Source organism: Aptenodytes forsteri, unplaced genomic scaffold (genome assembly GCF_000699145.1).
Source record: "Aptenodytes forsteri isolate BGI_AS27 unplaced genomic scaffold, ASM69914v1 Scaffold119, whole genome shotgun sequence".
Classification (NCBI taxonomy): domain Eukaryota; kingdom Metazoa; phylum Chordata; class Aves; order Sphenisciformes; family Spheniscidae; genus Aptenodytes; species Aptenodytes forsteri.
The window spans coordinates 2,495,115-2,514,137 of NW_008796165.1; positions in this window are offsets into that span (position 1 = coordinate 2,495,115).

Below are 19,023 nucleotides of genomic sequence, written 5' to 3' on the forward strand. Positions count from 1 at the left end.
AAGGGATATCCCACACCATATGACGTCATGCTGAGCATAGAAAGCTGGGGGAAGAGGAAGGAAGGGGGGGGACGTTCAGAGTGATGGCATTTGTCTTCCCAAGTAACTGTTAGGCGTGATGGAGCCCTGCTTTCCTGGAGATGGCTGAACACCTGCCTGCCGGTGGGAAGCAGCAAATGAATTCCTTGTTTTGCTTTGCTTGTGTGCGCGGCTTTTGCTTTACTTATTAAACTGTCTTTACCTCAACCCATGAGTTTTCTCATTTTTACTGTTCTGATTCTCTCCCATATCCCACCGGGAGGGGAGTGAGCGAGTGGCTGTGTGGTGCTTAGTTGCTGGCTGGGGTTAAACCATGACACAAAGGCACCAAGCAAAGGAGCTTTACTAGATTTCTAGGTGAAAGCTCAAACTGATGTATTATTTGTCAAGAGACACATTAAATAAACTTGGCCTTTTTTGCTGTCATCAGCTGTCTGAAAGATGAGCTACAAGCATTAGAGTTTCTTTTAATGCCACAGCACTTATGTTAGAGAAAGCACAGTTGAAGCATCTTCTGTTTGGAAGGAAGGTGTGATGTCAGGGATGAATATTGCTTGCTGGGGCTGTTTGTTCCTCAGTGGGAGACTGGCTCCTGTGCAGTGTCTCCTGTACATGTTTACACTGTGGGTGAACAAAGTAGTAAATTGCCTTTGGTAAATTAAAATTTGGTGTATCAATAGGAGGATGAAGTGCCATGTCATTTTCATAGCCTGTAAAGAGGATCTCTATAACGTGACTCAGCATTCCTTTAAAGGTCATTACTGCCCAAGTGCAAGGAGCATGCTTCCATTCAGTTATTTTCAGAACACAGCCTCTCTATTGCTGCCAAAGAAATTTTCAGGTTATTTTTTTGTTGATAGGTCACAGGACTTTCTCATAGTTTCCAGTTTTCCGGACTTAAAAAATCAAAAGCAGTAATCTATACAAACAGCAGTGCAGACTATCAAGACAACGATTTCTACTTAAGCTTCTGAAAACTAAAGAAAAAGCACATCATGTGTCATGCACTGTGGGCTAGGCACACTAGCACCCTGTTCCACTTGCTAATGAAAGCTAAGAAATCAAAAGGATATAATGCATACCGTGATACGGGGCAGCGCAACATAAAATGTAAAGGCATGCAGCCATGCAGCGTTATTTGCTGTGTTTAAATCCTGTGGACATACTAAAAACTGCAGCTGTGTGAACTAGATACCAACCCTTCCTTGCTATGCACAAATTCTGTGTTCTTAGACCAGTATCAGATACATCAAACTGAATCCAGGATGAGAAAAAGAAAGAAAATAAAGAAAATGCTCAGAAACTTACTGTTGGTGGGGCAGGCTTTTTTTTTTTTCTTTAAACAGATGCATCTGCACCAATTTCTCAGACTAAATTGTATTAATCACATTACCACAGTAAGTCCCACAGCAAAGATGATTCATCTGATCTGCTGATAAGGAAGGCCATCTCTGTTTCTGCAAACCCTTCTCCACATCACCTAATTTCCTAGCTTGTGTTTTAAATAGAATTGGGACTAGATTGCACACCCTTGATACAGAAGTCCCACTAACATTTCAATCACTGTTCACCACTATGCATAAAAGCTCCTATTAGTGGTCTTTGAGTGCTGCTGAACCTGACATAGCACTAAACTGCAGCAAGCAGACTGGGATTAGAAATTTCAAAGACATTTAGATGCCTTAAAGATGCACTGTCATAATCTGCCTTCGGGAATGATTTGCTCTTATAGCACAAAAGCTAGTGTGTTAGCAATGTACTCCAATTCCCACAGACTTTCCTGCAGCCTAGTTATAGCTACCATAAGCCCTGTTTCAGCATTCTCCACTGTCTATGCTGGATTTAATCACAATAAGCACCCCATGCACCCTTCACAGGACAGCCAGAATCAGGTATTTGTAGACACATGCTGCTTTTAAATGAAAACTATATGGCAGAGCTTCCCTTTTTTCCAGCATCTTGAGAAACGGAGCAGTCAAAAGACAAATAGTAAATTTCCTGAAGTCAAACCTGCACCCCATCGAAATTACAGACTGATCTGCATTCAAATGCAAGACAAACTCTGTAGGCCAGCCCATAACTCTACTGTACCTGTTAGTCTCGTACTCCAAACTGAGACTAGCAAGAAACACCAAAATTTGCTTCTGCACTGCAATTATTAGCAGAATCCAAACAGTCCCAAATTGAAGATGCATAAGGGATCCTGGGTCCTCAATTTCTCAACTTTTGTGGCTTGAATTCAGGCCAAAGCAGTGACTGTTTTAAATGTGAATGCTGATCTGGAGTCACGAACTGCTCCTGTTTCTGCCTGGAGCCCATCTATATCACAGAGTAACTGCACATGCCAGAACCATCACGGACCCTGCACACTTCTGCCAAAACTGTACCCACTTCACTGGAACTTAATTTGGCCCAGAGTCTGAAATTACTTAATTCAAACAGCACTTTGTTATAAATTTGTTGGGAACTATCCCCCAGTTGTTTATCAGCAGGAAGACAAAAATTTATACAGTTTATATTTTCCAAGGCCAAGAATTGCTGGCTTTATAGTAACACTATTGACTTGTAAATAAACAGCAAAAAGGAGGGTAAAAGTCCATCATGCAGGATAATATCCCTCTCATAAATACTCAAATTATACCTACCTAGCAAACAGAGAGCAAGCAAGGCTTCTGAACCATTTAATACTTCAACTGTTAAGAGAAATCCTTCGATATTGTTAGCAGATAAAAGATAAGAAGTTGTGAAATGAATAACCTTTCATTTCCCTTTCACTTACTTCACATTACTTGAGATAAGAGTAAATTACCTCAAGTGCATCCCTTATGGAAAAAACAAGGATATGTTTCCATACCCTTAAAGTATTTATATTTTCAGTTTACATTTCTTCCCTTCAACTTTTGTCAGAGATGCACATAGTACTTTCCCTCCTGTATCCTGTCCTCAAGAAAAGTGTATGGTATACAGAAAGCAAGTGTTAAACAAGGACAAGGCTTGGGCCAAATCTATGTATCTTGATTTTTTACCATCCGCTTGATCATAGTCTCCCCAGAGTTCAGAAGTATTTAGATGCAAGTGTCCAGCTAATGCACAGGAACAGAATACTTCAAGCCAAAAGGAAAGCAACTTATGAGTAAAACACAATATTAAAATGTCTACATATTTCAGACCGTACTTCAGGAAAGCTCTCCCTCATAAAGGCTTGAGTTTGTCAGTAAAAAAGGCATCCAGCAAGTAAGCAAACTCAACTATTTCAGAAGCCAAAGGCCAACTTGCTGCCAATTTTGTAGCCTTGTAACTCCCAACCAGGAACTCTCATGACTGAAATACTTTGTTAATTGCTAGTGAGTATTTTTCTACTCTAGAAGAACTTCATCTACACAAACCTGAGGCAAGCACAGGAGGCTGACTCTGAAGATGTCACCCTTAAATGAGTTGACTCAGGTAGGCATCCATTCCAACTTCACAGCACTGCTTTTCATCATGTTGTTTTAAAAGTTGTTCCAAAATTTCACTGGTTTGAAAATACATACTATGAGACAGAAATTGCAAAGGAAGTGGGAAAGGCTATACTATTCCTATAAGGCAAGATAAATTGAAGAAAAAACTATGCTCTGACTGTTTTTTATATTCTTGCTATTTTCGAAGAAAAACCTCAATCTTTTGTGGAAGATAATTTCTGATCAATTGGTTCTAATCAATTGTTTCAAAACCAGTGATTGAATTTTGTACAAACCACAGGAAGATTGCCAGTGAAGTCTACACCTCACCCCTAGTAAGGCTGTTTTATGAGCTGTCATATTCTGCAAATCTCATCTAAAACTGAGCTCTGCCTCTGAACTATTTAACAATTAGATGAAATGTTTTACTACAGTTTCACTGTAATTCAACCGAGATGAGAGTTTAAGTGAAACAAAACCTCAAAATGCTACTCTATTTATATACCCATCCTTATATTGCTTAAAATACCCAAGACCACTTCCAGCAAAAATTTCAATTGCTGCAAAAACTTAATGGGCCTTAACAATTCATATACCACAGAGCCAAACACGGACAGACAAACTACAGGTTCATGTTATTTAGAAAACTGTAGGATACCAAAAGAGCACTCCAGGGTAAAAAGCTCCCTGCCGCTAATGGTCTGTGTTTGAGCTGACAGCAGTGACATACATATACAGGGTGAGAATTCCTGGAGGCAAAGTCATGATACAAATGAAACACTGTCTTCAGAAGGGGGAGGCCCAGATTCGCTGGTAATGTCTATTGTTAATTTGCACACGTACATACAAATAGAAAAAGGTTAAAAAGCAAACCAGGCTGAAAGTTAGCTTGAGGAATAAAGAAGTTGCAGTATGGATTGATGATACCATCAGAAAACAGAGAAGGAAATACATGCATGCACAGGGGAGAAGGAAGGGATGCCCAGAGAGAAGGACAACAGTTACTAGGCCAATTGGTGGATGTGTCATTATATTCACACTTGACCTGGCTGCCTAAGTATAAAGAAAGCTCACAAGTCCTACCTAGCCCTGCCCTTTCTATAAAACCATCAGTTACAAAACCAGGTCTGTCACTACAACCTTGACTAGTACAGAAGGTACTTCATACTTGCATGAAACAAATAGGAACTGACTGAGTCTGCACTAACACATGAGATTCAGCAGATGGGCCATTAGAAGTGGTGAGCAGCATCCCATTATTTTTCCAGTATCTTCCCTCTCATTTGTTATTTTTAGCTTGCTGTTCTAAGAAAAGAAGTCACAGACAACTATATCCTGCCTGTCCATTCACCACGTTCAGTAATCGTGTTTCCTTACAAGTTTTGTGAAAATCTGCTTCACAGGGTATACTCAAAAGTTATCCACACTCATTGCGCTTCTGATCCATACCAATACACACAGACTAGCCAGCTACCCAGAGCTCTTGTAGTTCAGGATCTGTCATAGCATTGATTTGAGAGAGCCCTGCTACTAAGGAAAAGAGCTAGACAAAACAGAGGAAAAAAAATCAGAGGTACTGCAAGGAGATGCCATTTCATAAAGGCTGAAGGGAAGCAGCCAGAAAAGCAAGAGAGGTGGAAGGAGAGAGGGAAGCATACAAAGACATAAGATCCCCATCCTGAGGCAACCAGGTTGTATGAATTCCACTACTGATGGAATTACTTTTTACTCATTAAGAAACTCACTTTAGATAGTCTGTTGGTGTCTGTTCTGATTGTCTCCAGGACAGAGAGATTCGTTAAGAGGGTTAGATAACAATATGTCCATAAGACAAATGAGTCAATGGAAAGGTGTTTCAACATCTGCATAAGGTCACAAGTAAAGCGCTCAGACTTCTATTGGCGGTACAATAGCTGTTCAACATTGGCCACCATAAAGCAAGTTCCAGTGGCACCATGAGCATACAGCAGCCAAGTTCAGGGCTTATCATGGCCCAGCACAAGTCAGAAGAGACTACTAGGGCTTGTACATAAATACATTAACTCTTATCTATTATCGGGAAACAAAATGTTCCCATGCAGAAAGCGTAAGATTTTTGCTTACAGCAACCCTAAGACATGAAAGCAAATTCACAGGACTCATATTTCTGATAATCCTTTTTGACAGAATTCATTAGCCAACTCAGGAGTCCTGCAGTTTATTTTGATTAGGATGAGAAATTTATGATAGAACCAAGTATCTCATGCAATTCTGTCTGCTAACAAAAAAAAACCCACAAACCCAAAAAAACCCAACAGACTTGCCTTGAATGCAACAGAACTTTAGGTAAAAGTAAGTATTTTGTTTACTCACACAGTGACAAACTTCTTTCTAGCTGACATTCAACCCAAAAGGACTTTTTGGCTTTTCCTCTGGACTAGACTGCCAAGGATTTTGTGACTACATCCAGTGCTTTAAATACAGCCCTCTCTCACTGCTCTAGTACTCCTTCTACTTTCCCTTGCCCATATATCCAAGCCTCCATAAAATCATATGCAATGAAACCTTCTGCCCACGTGCACCCTGTGCTTGCTCATGTTTGAAGTGGAAGCTGCTATCACTCTGCCATCTGTTCTGTAAAAGAGCATCTCTGTCTCATACATTTTTCCCAGATGAAGGGCAACTATTGTTTCCCCCACTGGTAGCAACAGTTTTAGTCCAATTCAGAACAATATCTAGTAGCAAAAATACAGGGCAAAAATACTGCATTACAACCTAAGAAGAAAAAAAAAAAAGTTTAAAGTTGCCTGGAGAGCAACCCAAAAGACTCTGAAGAAGCTAAGGAGACACAGTAACATTACACGTGAGTGTGTGGGTCTGCCCTGTTTTAAACCCTTTAAATGGAACCTTTTTGATGCTAAAGAAAAGCGATAGCATGAAAGTGTTTATGGTAAAAGGCCAGCTTAAAATGTCCTTGGCTCAAAGGCCATGCAAGGCCACCTGTCTTTGCCTTTTTTAAAAATAAATCTCCACACTTCGTTCATTTCTTTTCAAAGCATAACTGGAAGTGCAACCCAGTTGCGGTAATCTGGGAATAAATTTAATTTTAAGAAAGCGTTTCAATTTTGAGTGTCTGATCCTACAACTTTAGTCCTATATCAGACAATCAATGGAGGCAGCCCTATTTGTTTTTCCTGCAAAACCACTGCTCTTCAGTGCAGTGTTGTGGTGTTTCACGCGCATATGACCATTTTTCTCTCTTGTTCAGGCCAATATCTCTGTTAGTGGCTTTCCTCTCTGATCCATGAGCAGATATTATGGATTCCTTGCACTGTGCGTTTGTGTTCTTTGGTCCCTAGCTACAGACATTGGATTTTTTCTTTTTAAAATTTTCTTTGAAAAATTCTGATTTGCTGTCCATCTTTAAGGTCAGGCTTACAAAACATGCACACCCTACCTGTGCTTGATATAGCTTGTTAAATATTTTATTTTATTTGTGTTTTTATTAGCTGGATACAGCCCTCTGGGGCACTTTTATGAAGGATGTTTTTGAAATGTAAATGTGATTTATTTGATATTACAGCTTATATTATTCTACTTGCACAGTGCCTTTGGGAACAAGAGAATGGAGTTTCTCTTTTTACTGATGAAAAAGTCCTATGGTAGGTATTTTCCTCTCTTCTACACACAAACACAAAGAGCCTACTAATTTCTAAAAAAAGTTAGCAGTGTTCATATGCTCATGCCAACCAACTTTTAGTGCTTCTTTCATTTTCTGAACTGTTTTGGATAATAAAAACAATAAATGTGATACTCCCATTTAAGAGGCAAGTTAAAATTTACATATGATGCAGACACAGCTCCACCTTTAATAGACTGAATAGTACAAGCCATACCATTCTTATCACGGTCGCTAATGAAAAGTGCATAAAGCAGTACAGCTAAGTGGTCTAGAACATGCTGCTATGTTTGCCATTGCAAGAGAAAAGGTGTAAGAGCAAAAGAAAAGTTTGCAAACCCCTATGATTACTTACTTATGATATGAGAATGATTTTACTACCTTTAAACAGTAGTTAAAAAAATGGCCAATTCCTTTATGTAACACCAAGTCCTTTAAGAAGAATGTATTCCAGGAGAACATTCAAACATCTAGAAACGATGGGCTAGCACACTCCCATTTGAAATACTGTGTTCCGCTTCCCCCTGCCCCCAAGGGGGTGGAATGGACATAGCAAATATATTTCACCATAGTTGTGCAATGAAATCTTCTTCTGGTTTCAAAGGAAGCATATTTGTATGACTTCTACAACCTGTCAAATCCCAACAATTTAGCAGAAATACTTTTGACTGTAATAAACAATGGAAACCGTTTCAAAATAGTGATGCATTGTCTGGGGAGATATTAAAAGTAAAGCAAGTAACTAAGAAGCTATCTGCATTTCACATGCACAGTATTAAAATACACCCACAAGAACAAAAGGCATTTGTGTAAAATTTAAGCAATATTAAGTGTGCAGTTTTTCCAGTGAATTGGTAAAGCTCAGAAGATGTAACTAATTAGAACAGAAGGCTGCAACAGTTAGACTATTTTAGAAAGAATAGTTAAGGTACGTTGCCATATGGTTCTGAAAACTCATTTAATGCAATCCAAATAGAAGAACATGTGCATATACCCCTGTGAGTTGCCCAAGCATTAATACTGCCTTTTAACTCAGCCATTTAGTACACGCACAACCTGTTACTGACTGCATGACTTTAGACAGTGAAGGTAAAATTAAATTGGGAGAAGATTACAAAAGCTGTGAAAACAGCATAAATCAAATTAAATGTTCACCTATGTGTTATATGACATGATTTTATTTTCTTCTGCAACAGATAGCAATGTATATCAAGAAGAACATGTGCATATACCCCTGTGAGTTGCCCAAGCATTAATACTGCCTTTTAACTCAGCCATTTAGTACAGGCACAACTGTTACTGAGCTGCATGACTTTAGACAGTGAAGGTAAAATTAAATTGGGAGAAGATTACAAAAGCTGTGAAAACAGCATAAATAAAAACAAATTAAATATTCACCTATGTGTTATATGACATGATTTTCCATTCTTCTGCAACAGATAGCAATGTATATCAATAAACTTTATAACTTCAAAGGAGCGACCGTATCTTTGCACAAACTCACACAGTGGTTAGGACAGTGTGGTCACGCAGCGGATCCTGAGGTAACGGGCATAATCCATATAATATTTAAATTGCAAAGTTACATGCTCAAAATACAGAAAGAGCCACAGCTAAAAATCACTTATAGAAAAGGCCCTCATGTTTCAAAGTATCAGGTGCCATCTGTTCCTATTCAAGTGTGCTCCTTGAAAAAAATCAAGGAGAAAATTTTTGAGTTTAAGAACGGCATGACATTTATGAATCTAAGAAAGAAGTAGAGTTAGAAGTTGAGAAGATAACATTTCAGACCTTGACCAACAAAATTTGGCTGTCATTCACTTCTGTGGAAATGCAAACTCTTTTTTACTAATGAAGAAGCAGCATTGTTGAAAGTTAGTCTCGCCTTTAACTAGGACGTTGCACTATTGATATTGATCCCGAACTAACACCAAAAACAGAACTTTGGCTCTTCCTCTGTCAAACTTGGAGGAAGTCTGGACCTCATGTAAGTACTGAGGCTTAGTTCACAACCTAACAAAGAAACTGTTCATCCTACTACCCTGAAAAAAAACCAAACACCCAAACAAAAAACGAGTAGTTTGAAAACCTTATTCTCTCTTCTTCTGCTGGAGCTATTTCTTACCCACTGCGTCAAGATCTATCATAGTATAAACTCTGACTGCTATTTATTTTTACCATTGCACTTAGCATGTTTTGGGCATCAAATAATACACAAAATAAGCCCTTTTATTGAATCCAAAAGAAGAATGGAAGACTATTTTTGCTATTGTTTAATGAATAAAACTGTCTCATATCCATAATCCCTGGCTCATCCCTTAGGAGGCAGAATATAATCCCCTGGGAGGTTTCGGTAAAAATGGAACTGTGCTCCAGTTCTGTAACTGGTAATTGCCTTCCACGAGCTCTGTGCTGACGCAAGGACACTGTGCACAGGAATAGCTGTTCTGCTCACACCATCAGTGATAGGATAATGGCCCTCTATTCATACCTATTCCAGTTCCTGAATCTTAATCACCTGGGGGCTGAAGACACTCCCTTAATTGTGTATATTTTACAACCAGTCAATGCAAAATTAATTACTAACTCTCCCAGTCCTCCAAAAGACATTTTAAAAGATTTTTAGACCTATACATTTTTAAAAAGTGTCCTCCATTGATCTATGTCTCTGCCATAGATCTGTGTGCTGCTTTCTGTTCTCTCCAATCTGAGTCTTGAAAATAAGGTACGTTTTCTGAATCCCAATGCCTAAATGTATTCGTTGACATTTAGTAATATGTTTTACTACTCTGGCCTTTGAGTGTGTTGTATTGCAACTGCCTGGTCATCCCATAGTTTCCCCACAGGTCAACGACACTTCTAAAGAAGGAATAAGCAAAATGCTATTTGAGCTGATGGTATCACTTTCTTATTGTGATGCCTTTGAATTAAAGGTTGTGAATAACAGTAACAACACGACGCAGCTCATTGCTTTTGGTGTCAGCTCCCTTCAGAAACTACCTTATTGCTACCAATGAGGCCACACTCACAACAATGGGCTACAGAAGAAAGTTGCGTTGCCATTGCTTTTAAGGAGACAATAGATTTTGCAGAAAGTTAACTCTGAAAATAATGTGGTTGTAAACAAGATTTTCTGAAAGCTGCAGCACTTATTTTGAAGAAATCTATGTGAGACAGAATACATAGGGAAACTGCAAAGAGCATTAGCTTAAGAATAATTCTTTTATGTCACTTCCCTGATCAGTAACATTTAGCCAGTGTGAAAAACAGCTATTTAAAAACCCATACTTAAACACGTAAGACAGATATTCAGATGTTTTCATAATCCTCAACACTGAAGAGTCTTACTAGTAGAACTTTGCATCATTGAGCAGTCTTCCAAGAGAACAACATAAATATTATACATGAATTTATGATTTATTTATCTTTACCCCAACTGCTTTAGAGACTATATTCTTATAGTATGTTGAAATCTAGCCATCTGTGTTACACAGGGAAACTAGCCATCCAGCGCCCAAAACCAGCACACTTTGGGAGAAAGCAGATGGAAAAGGTGCCAGAACAAACATTATCTGATAAAAAGGTGTCATAGGGATGTCAATTCTATAAAGAGAAAGATATACTTATAAAGGTCTCATCTGAAAGCCTCCAGTTTTATGGGAACAGGCGCAACGAAAATACGTCATGAGGGCACACATGTTAGAGCAAGGGACAGACTTCTTAATTCTAGGTAAGTAGTTTATCTATATAGTGATCAAAGCTTTATTCCTTGAAATCAGCAGAACTCCTATTGATTTCCATAGAGACTGCATTTTCCTTCCCATAGCTATGTTTCAATAGGGGAGACCTTAAGGAAGGGTGAGAAAAAAAACGCCTCTAAGAGGAAAATGCCTCTTTTGAAAATAATTATTAAAGGCCCTTCTTTGTCCATATACCTTTTTCTTTCCCCCTCCACAGAAGAAATCAAAATCTGTTTTTCGTCTTCTCAGATCAGCATTGCCTGTTGTTACAACTGTACCAAAGCTGACTGATTAGCTTTGATTTTTTGGTCAGCTATTTCCCATTAAGAGTCTATGGTCTTTGTTCTGACAAATACTCCAGACAAATTAGCTGGACATCAACTACCATAAACACGTGTCTACCACCATTTTACAAGCCTTAGTCTCTAGCTGACTTTCCAGGAAGGCTGCGTCATACCTACCAGTTGAGTGTGCATGCCTTTGCTGTCCCAGAACACGTGAAATGGCATTAGACACCTATGTTGAAGCAACTGAATCCCATTGTTCAGTACAGACCTTCCCAAAGCAGGAAATATTTTATCAGTCTAATAAGACCTATTCCAAATTCAGCACCTGGGTCAGGACAGATGAAGAGGAACCTCAGAGCTTTAGGTATCTTTGTATACAGTTTCATTCAACTGTTGTCTTAAAGGACAGATTCCCCAAAGACCATATCGAGTTTATAGATTCAAGAGTGGTGTATCCTATAAATTCACTGTACACTTGGGTTTACATATTAGTCACTGCTATTTTGTAATGGGATATGGTTATAATAATAGTATTTCATGTTGTTTCACAGTTAGGGAAGATAGAATAATCATTTGGGAACCCACAGGGGGCCAGTGAAACCAAGTAAATGTTTTGCTACTCAAATTGTGGCATGAAAGCAAACTTTCTTCATCAAAAGTGCTGGTATAGATTTTTCAAAATCTCTTTAAATACCTTTCCTACAAACCCTGTCATAATACATAATAATGTTGTCTCCCAAGTCCCAATCATGACATTAATCACTGAATTACCTAATAATTTCTCAGAAATCTTTATGATGCTTAGCACATTCTTTCTACATCTGATTTGCCTTTGTGTTTTATAAGCAAGTGATTGCAAGGAAATATTTAAAAACATGCATTACTTAAGAAAACTTTGCTATTAAAAACTGATTTGCCTTTGTGTTTTATAAGCAAGTGATTGCAAGGAAATATTTAAAAACATGCATTACTTAAGAAAACTTTGATATAACAAATGATCACTTTCTGCTGGCAGGAAAACACTGTAACAAGTTACAATAGTTTGAAAGTTGAAGTGAAGTTTGGAGGACAATATTCAGAGTTAGGCAGAAGAAAGTTGGGTGAATTAGAAAAGAAGGGAACATAAAATGTCTGGGAAGAAGTCAGGGAATTTCTTAATCTCCTATTCAGAAGTAAGCTTGGCAGCTCCTTGAAATTTGAATGTATGTTTACACTAAACACCAAGTTATAATTTGTCATGTGTGTTTTAGGACCAAAAAATTCCAGCAAATTCTTCTAGAAGAGAAATGTGTTAAATCATATTTCAAAATATTTCAAAACTTCTGTTCTCTTAGACTAGGGAGACCCTGGTGCTTTGTACTACTAGTTTTGGTGCAACTGGTTTACTTCCACAGAAATCATTCATCTATCAGCATGGAAAACATAAATGTCAAAGCAGCTATAATATATGTGCACCAATAAAGTCATATGTTACGCTTTTTTTTTTTTTTTTAAACCCAGCAAATAGGAAAACACTTTATTAACCTTCACTAGAATTAAACATGGATTTCTAAAACAAAAGACCACTGGGTGACTTCTACCCAGGAGTCCTTCAGAGGGCCAATGAGCCCAAGCTGCAGACCAGTAACCAGAAACTGCCAATGCCTTTTCTGGCCTTGGCAGTATCATTTAAACATCCTTGCCTCGGTTTCTTAACGTGGGATCATAAATAACAATGTCATAATGCTGGTGGTCAGTTTATTCCCATGGCTAATACTGTCAGTTAATTTAGCTATAAAGTAGTTCGAAAGGAATTATATGTGTGAAAAAACACACACACACACACATCCTGAGAGAACAGACAATCCACAAATAAGCACAAGTCACTCACTTCCTCCATGTTTTCTAGCTGCTCCCAAATCACTTTATTCAACTTACTCAACCATCTCAAATTCATTTTCCCCTTTAGCTAGTTTGACTAGATTAAAACAATCAAAAAAACCCAAAGCACCACGTCACGCAAAGAAGTCTCTGCTCAAGGTTTTTGTGTCTCTGAAAAGCAAAAAAAAAAAAGGAAAAATAAAAAGAAAGAAAGAAAAAAAGTAAGAAAAAGTAAAAAAGAACATTCCCCCCATTCCCCAAGTGGACTAGCTCTGTGTGATGAGTTGATAGATGAAGTTAGAAAGCAATAAAGAAATCCACCCTCATCGACTACGTCACAAGAATATGGCTCTAGCGAGGGCTCATCAGCCGTGCTCTGCATCATTAGGTGTTCCAGTAACAGCCATGTGCTGAAAGGTAGGAAACTTGGAAAGAAAAACAATATGATCTGACCACTTCTGAGAGCAATGTGATTGAAAAGTACCTGAGAGCAATGGAAGTTCATGTTCCTTCGGGAGAGAGCCCATCCACTCACTCTTGTTCACAGACCGCACGCATGCAGCACTGTCTTTGTTAGGCTGTTAAGTGATACCACAGGCCTAGTGCAAGCCCTCGGCTGAACCCTCCGGGGAGGGTCTGTAGGATTACGTCCTATGTTTAGTTTTAGGTCTTGTTCACCAACAGAAAACAAAAGACAACAAAAGATGGACCAAAAGATGAGGCACATAGTATGAATGCAAGACTAATAGTATTTTAAAAGTGATCTAAATTTGAAAATTTGGGGGGGCGGGGGGGGGTTATAGCAAACAAAAGGACCCCACCCCAAAAAAATATTTGAATACCCAAGTTCCATTTACATCTGTGTGACTTAGACAACTTCATATTTTTAGTCCAAAGTGTTTACTATTAAACAATGTGGTAATCACAATCCAATCTATTCTAGGATCAGTGGTGCTTGTAAAATTCTTAGTTGGTGGGGATCTCAAATTTTGTAGTAGACATGCATGTGTGTGTAACACAACAGACATTAAACAGAAAAAATTAATACACAACAGGTATAGTACAGGCCAGAATATTTATATGCTGCAAAACAAAAAAAACCCAACACAAAACAAAAAAAAAATCCATTATTTTGCAGAAGACGTTGCAACTTTCTCCTACACATCCCCTCTTGGTGCTCAGACCAAGAGGCTGCATGTCCAGCCCAGGGAGCCTGGGGACAGAACATGAAAATCCTACTGCAGGCTAGGGAGAAGGAGCACAAAGGCATCAGAGATCCGTAGTATGAACATTAAATATCGCAACAAGTTGTTACACAGAATTTATTCGATGCTATGACACTGTTCTCTTTAATTTTCATTCCATTATGCCACCATGGCACCTTACTGTCAATGCAGAATGCCCAGGAAGTATTTTTGCCACTTTTGTAAGGTTTTGGTGAGGATAAGACCCCACTAACTCCAAGGTAAAAGCCACCCCTGTCTGGGACACTCAGTATAAAAAAAGGGTAAGTTTAAATACATCTTCCACAAGTGAAAACAGATTTTTAAAGAGTTTTACTAAATGTGTCAAAGTTCACTTAGGCTAATCCTGTTCCAACCTAATTTAGTATTCAAAATCCACTTACTTGAGCAGTTTAAGAACTAGTGTCTTTTTCAACGCTACCAGTTCTTTCTGGTATGCAGCTTCGGGAAAGCTCTATTGTGCCCCACAAGATCATACCAAAAAGCTGACTTGATACATCACGGCCACATATGCAAGAAAATGCAAGGCATAACATAACAAGGTATTTCAAATATCTATTTTTTTCCTCAAATGATCTACTCAGAATATAGTTTCTACTCTGGAATACCATACATCCAGTGCAACACATTATGGCTGTCTGGGATTGATATGATGTTGGGGAGATTTTTTTTCTTTCATTGTCTGAAACTAAACCCAACAAATGCTAGCAGGACTAGTCTGTGTTATGGACCTCTTCATTGCTGACAAAGAAAACAGGACCAAGTCACTGTAAGATTCATCTTTCTTCACAGCTCGCTCTCATCCCTACAAAGGCTGCATTAAACACCTTCCAAATGACAAAACAAACAGCTAAAGCAAAAACAACAAAAAAAGACAGACATGAAAAATATCGGTTCTTCCTTTAAAACATCAAGAACATGAATTTGAATTTTCTATCTAATGCCTACACATTGTGGCTTACAGAAAAATTAAAAATGTATAAACAGAATTTGAAATAGCTTGAAGAACTGCAGAACAACACATCTGTTAACCAAATGGAAAATATCTAAAAAATTAAAGAGGTTGTGGAAATTATTTGTTTTATTCTTTTGCATTGCACACAATCATTATGTGTTCTTCTCTACTAATTGAGTCCTCTAAGCTATAAGAGTTTAAATAAACAGAAGCATCCAGCCATAATGTCTGTTTATATCAGCCTAACTGCAACAAATTAGGAAGAGTCTTTAAGTAGCAGCATTATTACAAAAGAGCAACAAAATACTTGCATAGTGTATTTCTCTCAGACCAAAGCTATCAGCAGTAGTAAGGGAGGATAGCCTAAAACTGCTTTTGAAGACCTCACAGTATATAAGAGCATGAATTGACTTCGGTAAGTACCAGGGATAAGAGATGATACAACATGCTAAGACTCACACTAAAATAAACCATTTTTGAAGATTAAGGTGTTCTTCATGTAGCATTTCCCAATCTATTGTGAGGAGGAGAAAAGGATGGGTGTGAGGTCAGCGAGAAAAGGAGATTGAGTGAGTGTAACCACAAAGGGAATATAGGAGGACGGGAATGTCTTCAGCATAAGTAGACTGCCTTTAATTTGCATTAAAGACATGCGTAACACTACTCTCCTGCCCCCCTCCCCCCCCCTGCAAAAACAACCCAAACCAAAACCCAAACCCAACATACAAACCAAACAACATTTTACTGTTTGCATAGGCTCCATTTTGAGGTTGTCAATACACTGAAAGAATCCACAAGAAAATTAATGTGATACAGCAAACCAATGAGAAAGTTGTATTTTTTTTTCTACGTCTTGTTCTACTTCATTAGCCAGCAAGAGTAAAGTCTTGGAGCGTGCAACTGAGCAATTTGTCTGTTGTCTCAGAAACATACCAAACATATTTGATATGCTGCAGGGAAAAAAAACCAAACCCAAACCTCTCTCCTTGACTTCCGTATTATTAATCCGCATCTGAGAAGTCATGTAGTTTTCATGCATCTGTACCCAAACAGCCAACGAAAGTGAGAAAATTAGATGCCCATGTCCTTTCATGATATAATCAAGTCTTTCCATTATTTAAAAAAAAAAAAGTTTTTAAAAAAATCTAGAATCAGGGCCATGGATCAAGGGAAAGAAAACCAGTCTTTTCTATAGCACATTACCATTTCACAACTAAGGCCAAGAAAGATGTTACCACTTCATAAAAGACCAAATCATTAATTTTGCTACCACCAGAAATGCTCTTTCCAGAAAGAGATCCATTTTTACTTCTTCAATACGATTAAAACATGTCTACAGCCAATCCTTATTCAGAGCTAAAGGCAGTTTTTAAATAACCAGTTATGATGTTAATTCTTTGCTAACAAGATTTGTGATTTATAGAGCAAGCACAGTTTAATGTAACTATAATTTGCCCTCCTGCTGCTAATTGATGACAAAGCACTACATACTTTTTTAAACTTTAAAGAAAAATTAAACATCATTTTCTAGTGCATTATTGACCTTTATTGTACGCAAATTGCTTGAAATAATAATGTTATGATGATCTACAATCCAGTTCTAGATTACCTTTAAATTCCATACCCTGAATACCTCTGTTACATACCATCAACCAATTAATATAATCTCTTTCCTTGAAATGTGAATATTAGTGGAGGAAAATGGAAGGGTAATAAAATGTACAACCAGAATAATGTGGGTTTGAACACATTTTCCAACTTTGAGACTTTGTTATTTGTAATTTTGGAAAAAATGACACTGCTACACAGGCATATATAATAAATATAAAACAAGCCTTATTTATTAAAAAAAAATCCATTTCCTTTTAGTTAGTTTACAGATATTTCCACTTCCCTTAAAGCACTGCTTTTTCTTTTAGCTAGCAGAAATTCTGGTAAAGGTAGCCAATGTTTGTTCCCTGACATTTCTGCTGAGAAGAAAAAATAGGATTTGCTCATCTCGCTTACTGAATCCACAGTACATGTGTGAGAAATAATCAATAGATCTCAGTTAATACTGCAGAATATTTCTGCAAATAATCACTGCAGTTGTAATACTCAGTCCCATAGTCAGGGGGTCATCTTTGACTCTTCCCTCTCAAGAAACCTTTTCAGTGTCTCAAAGCTACTTCCCATATAACATTTCCAAAGCACATTATTGTGTTGTGTGCACTTTGGTACAAACCAATTTGGGTCCCTATTATTTCGGTTTTGATGATTTTTCCTTCCCACAGCTGCTAAAAATTTATTCATTTCAAATGCCCCCAAAAAGCTGCTGCCAAATTTATCTTCTAGTTTCCCCAAAGCTTTCATTGCTTTGATTATTTCCATTGGATCCCCTTCCAGCCAAATAAAAAAAGAGCTATTGTTACACCCTGCAGAGCTCAACTTCATCCTCTCCTTGCAATGTTCACCCCAGCTTTTCTTTCAGAAACCCCACTGGCAGCTGTGTCTGTTAGCACTTTCAGTTCATCTGACCATTGCTTCATGCTCTTCAGGACTCCATGCAGCTTTGAGGCCTACAAAGCCTTGTCTGATAGAAACGAAGTAAAACATCTTCCTTCTCTTTCCAATACTCCCAATCCGCTCTTCCTTGCTCTGCCTTTCCACAGAGGTCAAATACTGAAAAAAATCACCCTCTAAGCCCCCGCCACGTAATTAAGTTGGGCCAGATCTTCACAGCTTTCCATTGTAATAAGATCATTTCAGCCACACTTGGCCTCCTTTGGCTCTTCTGCTTTCTGTCAGAATTTCAGATTATCTTTATTCACAGAAATTTTAACAAAAAACCACCCAAAACTGCAGTTTTCAAGGTTGCATACAACAGCATTTGTACAAACCGAAGTCTGTCTTTGCATGCATGCACCAGAATGCTCAAATTGTCATAGGGACAGAGAGCAAAAGTGACAGCATGTAAGTCCTCTGACAACATAAGCAATCTATTGATCAAACCTGAAAGTAATGTCTTCAATATTAAATGCTTGCACAGAACTAAGTGATCCAGTGCAGGGAATATTCTTTAGTAGGCCTGAACTGATTTTTTTCCTCTATCAAGCCAAAAAAAAAAAAAGGGTATAAAGAGAGTAAATATATTATGGAGTTCCTCCTCTTCAGAAAATATTTTTCATAGAAGCCCAACATTTGCATACCTGTGAAGAGAACTTTGCTAAGAAATTCATATTGTGACTTTACAGTTTACATCCATTTTTTAATGGACGTACATATATAAAGTTTGCTGTTAAGCTCCCTGGAAGAAGCACTGCACTCCTTGCTCTTTATTTGAAGACCAACTGAACAAGAGGCTCTTGTCGTTAATTAAGCTTCTTAAGGCTCTAGAGTAAAAAATAAATTTTACCACCACCTCAGTTTAAATGGATAAAGCCTTAACATAATGAAATTAGTAGAGAACCTCACCCTAGAATCCACAATATAAAGATAATATCTTTAAAATATAATACTTCACGTAGCACACGTAGTAGGAGAAATCCAGAAAATTATGAATGACATTTACATGCTTGCAACTACGTGCAAATTTTGCAGCCACAATTAATTAGGCTTTCTAAGACATCTTTACAAAACACAGGCACTTACTTAACAAGGTAAGGTTAAAGCAAATGTCTTCAGTGAGGAAGAAGACAATCCCAGTTTATTTCTAATACGCTATTGAAGATATTATTTAAAATTAGGGCAATACCTATCTAGAAGGGCACTAAGTCATGATACCCAGATCACTCATACAATTCAGAAGAGAGATTTTTATA